General features: G+C 38.2%; 2 long non-coding RNA genes across 2 annotated transcripts; one reads left to right on the top strand and one right to left on the bottom strand.

Annotated features, from left to right (window-relative positions):
• The first annotated feature begins 79 nt into the window (after window positions 1–79).
• LOC26532781 (uncharacterized) lies at window positions 80–1,214 on the top strand. Its single transcript, XR_001450610.2, has 4 exons — window positions 80–217; window positions 280–610; window positions 682–784; window positions 860–1,214. It is a non-coding gene; the product is annotated as an uncharacterized lncRNA (long non-coding RNA).
• Window positions 1,215–1,881: 667 nt separating this feature from the next.
• Window positions 1,882–2,982, bottom strand: LOC26532258 (uncharacterized). The gene is made up of 2 exons (XR_001450608.2): window positions 2,667–2,982; window positions 1,882–2,599 (listed from the first exon to the last, which is right to left on the bottom strand). It is a non-coding gene; the product is annotated as an uncharacterized lncRNA (long non-coding RNA).
• Between the last annotated feature and the right edge of the window lie 4,355 nt (window positions 2,983–7,337).

The raw sequence follows: 7,337 nt of genomic DNA, 5'->3' as shown, positions 1-7,337 counted from the left end.
ATTACATTTGCGCGGCTGTTAAATTTATTTTCTTATAATGGATGATGAAGATATAGTAATTATTTCGGCTGTGGTTAAACAGCAAAATATTGTCTTGCACCGTCTAATAATCTTGCTGTTAATGAATAATGATTTTGACATTAACTTTGACGAGGATAAGATGCTTTACTGGGTATCTGCCATAAAAACACAAAAGCCACGAAGGTTATGGTCTTTTGTGAGTACTTTTACTAACTTCAGTCAAGGTTTTAGGTACAATGACATATTGTATGTTTTTAGAATCGGTTCGGGACATTTTGGGAGATGTAGCTGAAAACGATGCGTTTGTCAAAGAGAGTTTCCGAATGGAGAGGAATGCTGTGGAAGATGGACACGAACTGACGACCTGCAATTCCTTTGGAAAAGCGCATTGCCATTGCGTTATATACTTTGGGCTCGTCCTCTGAGTACTGAACAGTTGGCAGGCTTTTCGGTGTGGCTTCAAACAGTGGGCTCCTGCACGAGTTTGGCAGAGCACTTATCGACGAGTTTTTTAAGGGGTACACGTCACCCATCTTCCGACAAAATTGAAGAGTGCGTAAAGGGTTTCCTCAGTGCCTAGGTGCAATTGGTAAGAAATCAATAGGAACTTCTTAATATTTTTATGTATAAATTGATTTTTAAACTTACTTTTTATTCTAGATTGATGCCACATCGAAATAAAACCACCACCAGCTGAGGCAGTAGACCACCTTAGCTAAAAGGACTGGTATTCCACAAACTGGTTTGCCCTAGTGGATTATAGGTATGAAAATATCTTGTACGAAATTATGTTTTTATCTAGTGGTTTACTGTCTTAAATTATTTTAATTCTTCTTAGATACATATTTACATATGTAAATATCGGCTCTGCAGCAAGTTGAAATGACTCGATGATATACCAGGAGTCAACTCTTGCAAAATGGATCGAAGCATTGGAATTACGCCAAAAGAAAGCTAATAAAGTATGCGGAGTAATAGGCTCTGCACACTGAGCCCATCCTGAGGGAATGGTGGCATTTTTTGACAGATGTGAAACTCCGATTCACACTGGCACCATCCACCATCCGTCAAAAACAGCTGATGCCAATTACGATGTACTTGTTATTGGCATTGACATTTGGACGTTGACATGCAATGACTGCATCTATCAAGAGGCGATGCAATTACTGCACCGTCAAGTGGCCCGTGTGACACCAGCAGAAGGCTGTTACGCGCGGATCCCAGGCAAAACGCAGCCCTCCTCCCGCCCAACCGACCGAGGGGCGCTGCCGCATGACGCGCGGTGCGTAGCCGAACCAAACGCGAGCAGGCAAGAAAGATAGATATTAGACTAGCATTCGAGGAAAATTAGCACTAAACTTATTAAGAAATTAAGCATGCAATAAAATACAAAATACAAATACCACTACAATTACTAATTACTAGAAAGGTGTGTAAGGATTAGTAATTTAATAAGAGGAAGAGAATTAGTGGAGGATATAATATGGTAGAGGGAATTATAATCCGAGCATAAGACCCTAAACGGTTCATGCAAGGAATAATTCGATCTACAAAGTGGAAGGAACAACGGTATAAAGTTTCTAGTCAGTCTAATAGGAATCGTGAAGTTTATGCGGCTCAACAGATCAGCGCTGTCTATGTCACCCCTGATCAAGTTGTGCATAAATATCACACCGGAATCGCGCGGAAGATATATACATTTTTTTTCTTATAATGGATGATGAAGATGTGTCTATTATTTCGGCCGTGTTTTAACAGCAAAATATGCGAACAGCCCGATAGCAGCAACAGTTCTGGTGATTTTAATCATTCAGCAGAGCAGATACGTTCTGCAATCGCAAAATATTGTTTAGACCATAATGCAAATTATAAACTTATTTATTTTTATTTCTCTGCACTTCCAATAAATCTTTGCTGTGAAGGTCCTTCTGCTCTTCGAATCGCTTTCTGCCGATCTCTGCCATCCAAGAAGTGTTGAATTTTTTGGTTCGCTTTGGCGGGGGCCTTTGTTGCCAGAAAAGGTGATCCGTCCAGATCCAATTCGATAATGTTTAAAAAAAACTCATTATTAAAGAATACATTATGCATAACATAAAGCATTTATAGAGCATATAAATATTTGTTCCATGTTGTCAGTCGTCTGCCATTTATTCGCCACACACTTGCAACTTCAGCCTGGCAGACTCGGCCATGCCGAGTCAATCTCAATCTCATCGCCAGCCTTGAATGTATTCGAGCCATTGGGCCTGATTGTTGTTGTTTTTTGCTTATTTTGTCGCAATCATTGTTCGCGTTTTTGTAGTGAATTTCTTTTTTTCGTTGTGAATGACAATTATTCAGAGTTGCATTTGAAAACCATCGGCTAACTATCGCGTAGAAACGTGCGGCTTAGGAACATCCAAAATGGATGGTGGACTAACTGGGAAATTTTCGGAACGGCAAACCTTACGAATCATCCCCGAAATGGATGGTGGATGGTCGTCAGTGTGAATAGCCTATTAGGAACGTGCCCAATAGATGATGGAATAGCTGGGAGATTCCCTGAAAACGTTAGTGGATGGTCGTCAGTGTGATATGCCTATAAGAGATAAGATTGATAAAAGATAAAAATCATTCGTTGAAAATTAATACGATTGAGCACACACATATGTATTACTTTCGTCCTGCAAAATAAATAGTTAATAACAGATTCTGCTGTTAGAAAAAACCGTCTTATATTTCAATGCGCTCCCGGGTGGACTATTAATTTGTATGGACTATATCATAGAATAACCTATTGTTGCACGCGTCGTGGTGGAAGGAAGCTTTTCCGACAAAATACAATATATATATTTTTGATCAGCTTTTTGTCCGTCCCTATGAGCGCCTATTGCGTGGAGACTATAACAGCTAGAGCAACGACATTTTGTATCCAGATTTCCGTGATATGTCAAAGTTACATGTGTGTTTCAAAACTTCGCCATGCCTACTTCCGTCTCCACAAAGGGCAAAAATCTGTGGCATCCGCAGATTTCAGAGCCTATTTTGGCCAGAGCAACAAAATTTGGTATCCACACTAATGTTAGATCTCACTATAAAACATGTTTTTAAAAAACATGTGTGGTCGCAGCAGCAACTAACAACGTTCCCCCTTGTCTTTTTTTTCTGATACTGTCGAGCTTAATCCAATCTATTGGGAGAATGCAGCGCCAGAAGAGGAAAGTGCAATTCCTGGACTACCGATTATATGCAGAGGCATTTTTAAAAAATGTAAAGCTCGATTGAAGATGTAAAGATTAAAAAACTCGTAATGAATAAACACGGGCTACAGTGCAGCTGCTGGGAACGGCTAAAGCCCAGCCACAGAGTTCGAAAGTGTCAATATATTCCAGATCAACGGGAATTGATATCTGATTTAGCGGATAAACAGTTGGCGGTCGTGCAGAGGAGGAATCCGACACCACATATGCGCGGGAGTTACCGATAACGGTTCCGCAGCACCGCCACCTAAACCCCTTCGGACACTTGCAATATCCCTCTAAATGACTATGTTGTTCAATCCGGACAATGAAATGTCCATCGCAACACTTTGACTGTTTCAAAACTTTACCTACCGCAGCATAAACAACCGACTACACATTCAATACAAACAGCATCGAAATTTGAACTCGACATCCGGCGTAATGCCGACTCGGCGGTTTCACAATACACTAGCCCTCTGCAACAACTTGTATATAGTAAAATATGCGACACTCGAGTTTAAGTTTTACAATTAGATTTATTTTTTCACTTAGCGTACAATGGTTAGATAGTGTCTTAAACGGAATTAACTTGGGTGAATTCTCCGACGGTGTCGCGATTGACGTTTGTCTTGAACAGAACTGACTGCTTACTTAGATGTAGACTATTTATATTACGATGCTCGGACTGGGATTCGGAGGCGTTGGCTTCGGCTTTGGTGATGGAGTACGTGACTCGATCGATATGGGGGAAAGGCGGCTTTTGATGAAAGGCTTCCGCTGCGTATGATCGGTGTTGCATTACTTGGGGGTGGCTGAAATATGATTGGTGAGCAAGGATGGCGTGGTTCTTGAGAATCAATTAGTAATTGATCTCTGGAGGGTGGCGTGATTCTAGTGCGGATGGATACGCGGCATCTATTGTTTTATGTTCGACTCCTAGCTTAGGGTGTTTGTTTACATTGCCGGCTATCGGCTACAAGTGGTCCACTTCGAGCGTGGGATTGTTTATGAGATTCGATGCTGAGGGTGTTGGATTGTTTATAGTATGTGGGTGCAGGGTAACAGACATAGATAAGGGTATGCGGAGCATGGACTATAGATATGTCACTTCCCCATCGTTACATTTAAGCCTGTCCTCAGGCGATTATCCTTGGATATAGCTCAGGTGCATCTAAAACTGTGCACGCTGGGGATTCCCCGTCTTCGTCTAAAGATTTTTCTATGTGGGAGTCGGGTTTAGGCTTATTGATTTTACTTAGATTAAACAATTTGTAACTTAATGCTATTATGATTATGACAAGTAACAGTATTGAGCTTACATGTAATACATTATTCAATCGCGTATTTTCTATTACGATTTCTTTGGTTTGCAATTAAGACAATTGTTTAATTCTTGTTACGTTATTTTTGATGTATATGCTTTGTGCAAATTCTGGTTTTGAGTTAGATATTAAGAATTCATTTAATTGTACACTGCAATTATTTATTTTTATTATTGCGTTGCCTTCTACTTTTATTTCTTAGTTTAGGCAATCTTGGTATAATATGGTTTGTGGTAATTTCCAAGCTAACAATATATTGGGTTCTATGAAACTTATTTAAAAGTTTTGGTGTGCTGCATGCCTAATTAAATATCCTCTATGTACTCAGTAAAATGTTGAAGGTTAAATATTAGTATTTCTAATTGCTTCCTTCCTTCCTATCATTATCCTTGTTTAATTTATTGACAACTTCTATGCCAGAATTTACTGCTTGAATTATTAAGTTTAATTCGTTAGCTTGAACAGGCTAGCCAGATTGTCTAATTTCCCTTCTAATTCGACCTTATCATCTTGATTTAACGTTCCAAATAGATATTAATATATTTTGCCTACTGCATTTATAAGGCCTCTTCTGTTTCTTTTGGCTATTTTTATGCCGTTGAATTCACGTTGCAATTTCTCGACTAAATATTGAACTTGGATTTCGTTATCAAATTGGGTTGCCTGTTCTAGTAAACTCTGATATGTTTCATCTGTTTTTGTTATATTAATTGTTAGATAGTGGTATTCATAATTAATGGGTATGTTAATGGTATTTGTTTTGAATATGAGATATCCATTCCTTGAGTTGATGGGATCTATCTCCATATTCTGTCCGGTAGCTTGTAGGACGGTGAACATTAGTAAGATTAAAATCTTAATCATGTTGTAGCTCCGGATTCCCAGTACTCTGGGGTACTCTGCAATTATCGTATATACTTGTATTAGATTTTTTCTTTCTTTTGAATTTCGTTTTATAGTGGGTGATTTTTCTCCCTCTATTTTTCTCTTCAAAGTGCTTTATGTTCCTAGTCGTTGAACGAACATCTTATAACAGTAGGTAGAGTTTTAAGGATTCTCGCAGAATATCGACTAGAAATTAAGGTTAGTAAATGTCAATATGGTTATGAAAGTATTGAGTTCTTGGGAAGTACCCTTTCTGGTAAAAGAATAAGCCCAAACTGTGCACACAGCAACCATTAAGCATCTGCCATTGCCAAAAGATCGCCATGAAATGCAAAATGTTTTAGGATTATTCTCTTATTTTAGGCGTTTCATTCCTGCTTACTCGAGCTTCAAGACAAATGCACACAAATTTTTGAAAATCTTCGAGAAAAACTGATTACGCCCCCAGTATTAGCTCTGTATAATCCAAATCGAGAAACAGAATTGCATTGTGATGCCAGTAGTAAAGGCATTGGTGGAATTTTGTTGCAGAAACAAGATGACAATAAGTTTCACCCAACAGCATATTTTTCACAGAGAGCGACAAAACTATATGCAAGATACGAAAGTTTCAAACTGGAAAGGTTGGCTGTGATCTATTCATTGAGGAAATTTCGAATTTATTTAGAAGGGATCCCGTTTCGAACTATAACAGATTGTAACTCAGTAGTTTTATGTTTAGGAAAGGGACGTCTTCATTCAAATATCGCCAGATGGGCCATAGAGCTAGCAAATTATTATTATACTTTAAAACATCGTAGTGGAATATATATGCCCCATGTTGTCACCTTAAGTAGATATCCTTCAGCGCTTAATCAAGATTTTGAATATGAACCAATAGTGACAATTCAGGAAAGTGATAACAAAGACCGAATAGTTTCCGTGATTGAGTGTGACGACATTAATCTTCAGCTTCAGATAACACAAAACAGGGACAACCATATAGGAAAATTAAAAGAACAATTGGAGCATGGACCTGTTAAGAAATTTTCATTGTGCGATGGAATTATTTATAAAATAGGTGAGAGCGACGTTGAGTTGTTTTATGTCCCAGCTGAAATGGAAACGCTAATAATCAGAAGAGTTCACGAAAACTTATGTCACTTAGGAACTGAGAAATATATGAAAGAAATCTTAAGACATTATTGGTTCCCGAATATGAGATCTAAAATTGATTCGTTTATAGGAAATTGTTTAAGTTGTATCATGTTTTCAGTCCCCACACATGCGAATAATCGAACACTTCACAATATTCCTAAGCGACCAATCCCATTCGATACCTTACACGTAGACCATTTTGGACCACTTCCCGCTGTTATATCAAAGAAGAAGCATGTATTAGTTATCATTGACGCCTTTACGAAATTTGTAAAATTGTTTTCTGTAAATACGACAAGCACTAAAGAAGTCAACACATGTTTTTCAAAGTATTTTCAATTTTATAGTCGCTCACGTAGAATTATTAGCGATAGAGGAACGTGTTTTACATCATTAGAATTCAGTAAATTTTTGTTAGAAAATAATATAGAAATGTGAAAGTGGCAACTGCTTCACCCCAAGCGAATGATCAGGTAGATCGGGTAAACAGAACTATGAAAGCTATGCTCGCCAAAATAACTGAGCCAATAAATCACGAAGATTGGAGCAAACTTTTGATAAAGGCTGAATATTCAATTAATAACTCAGTCCATTCGACCACGAAAGAATTGCCTTCAGTGTTGTTATTCGGAGTCCAACAGAGGGGCTGTAATATTGACGCGTTAACAGAATACTTAGATGACAAACAAGAGCGAACTCAAAGCGAATTATAATAAGTACGTAAAATATCTTTGGATAAAATCGAGCATTG

Source organism: Drosophila pseudoobscura, chromosome X (assembly GCF_009870125.1).
Source record: "Drosophila pseudoobscura strain MV-25-SWS-2005 chromosome X, UCI_Dpse_MV25, whole genome shotgun sequence".
NCBI classification, from domain to species: domain Eukaryota; kingdom Metazoa; phylum Arthropoda; class Insecta; order Diptera; family Drosophilidae; genus Drosophila; species Drosophila pseudoobscura.
Note: the sequence above shows the minus strand (reverse complement) of the source record. Positions and strands in the feature narration are given on the sequence as shown.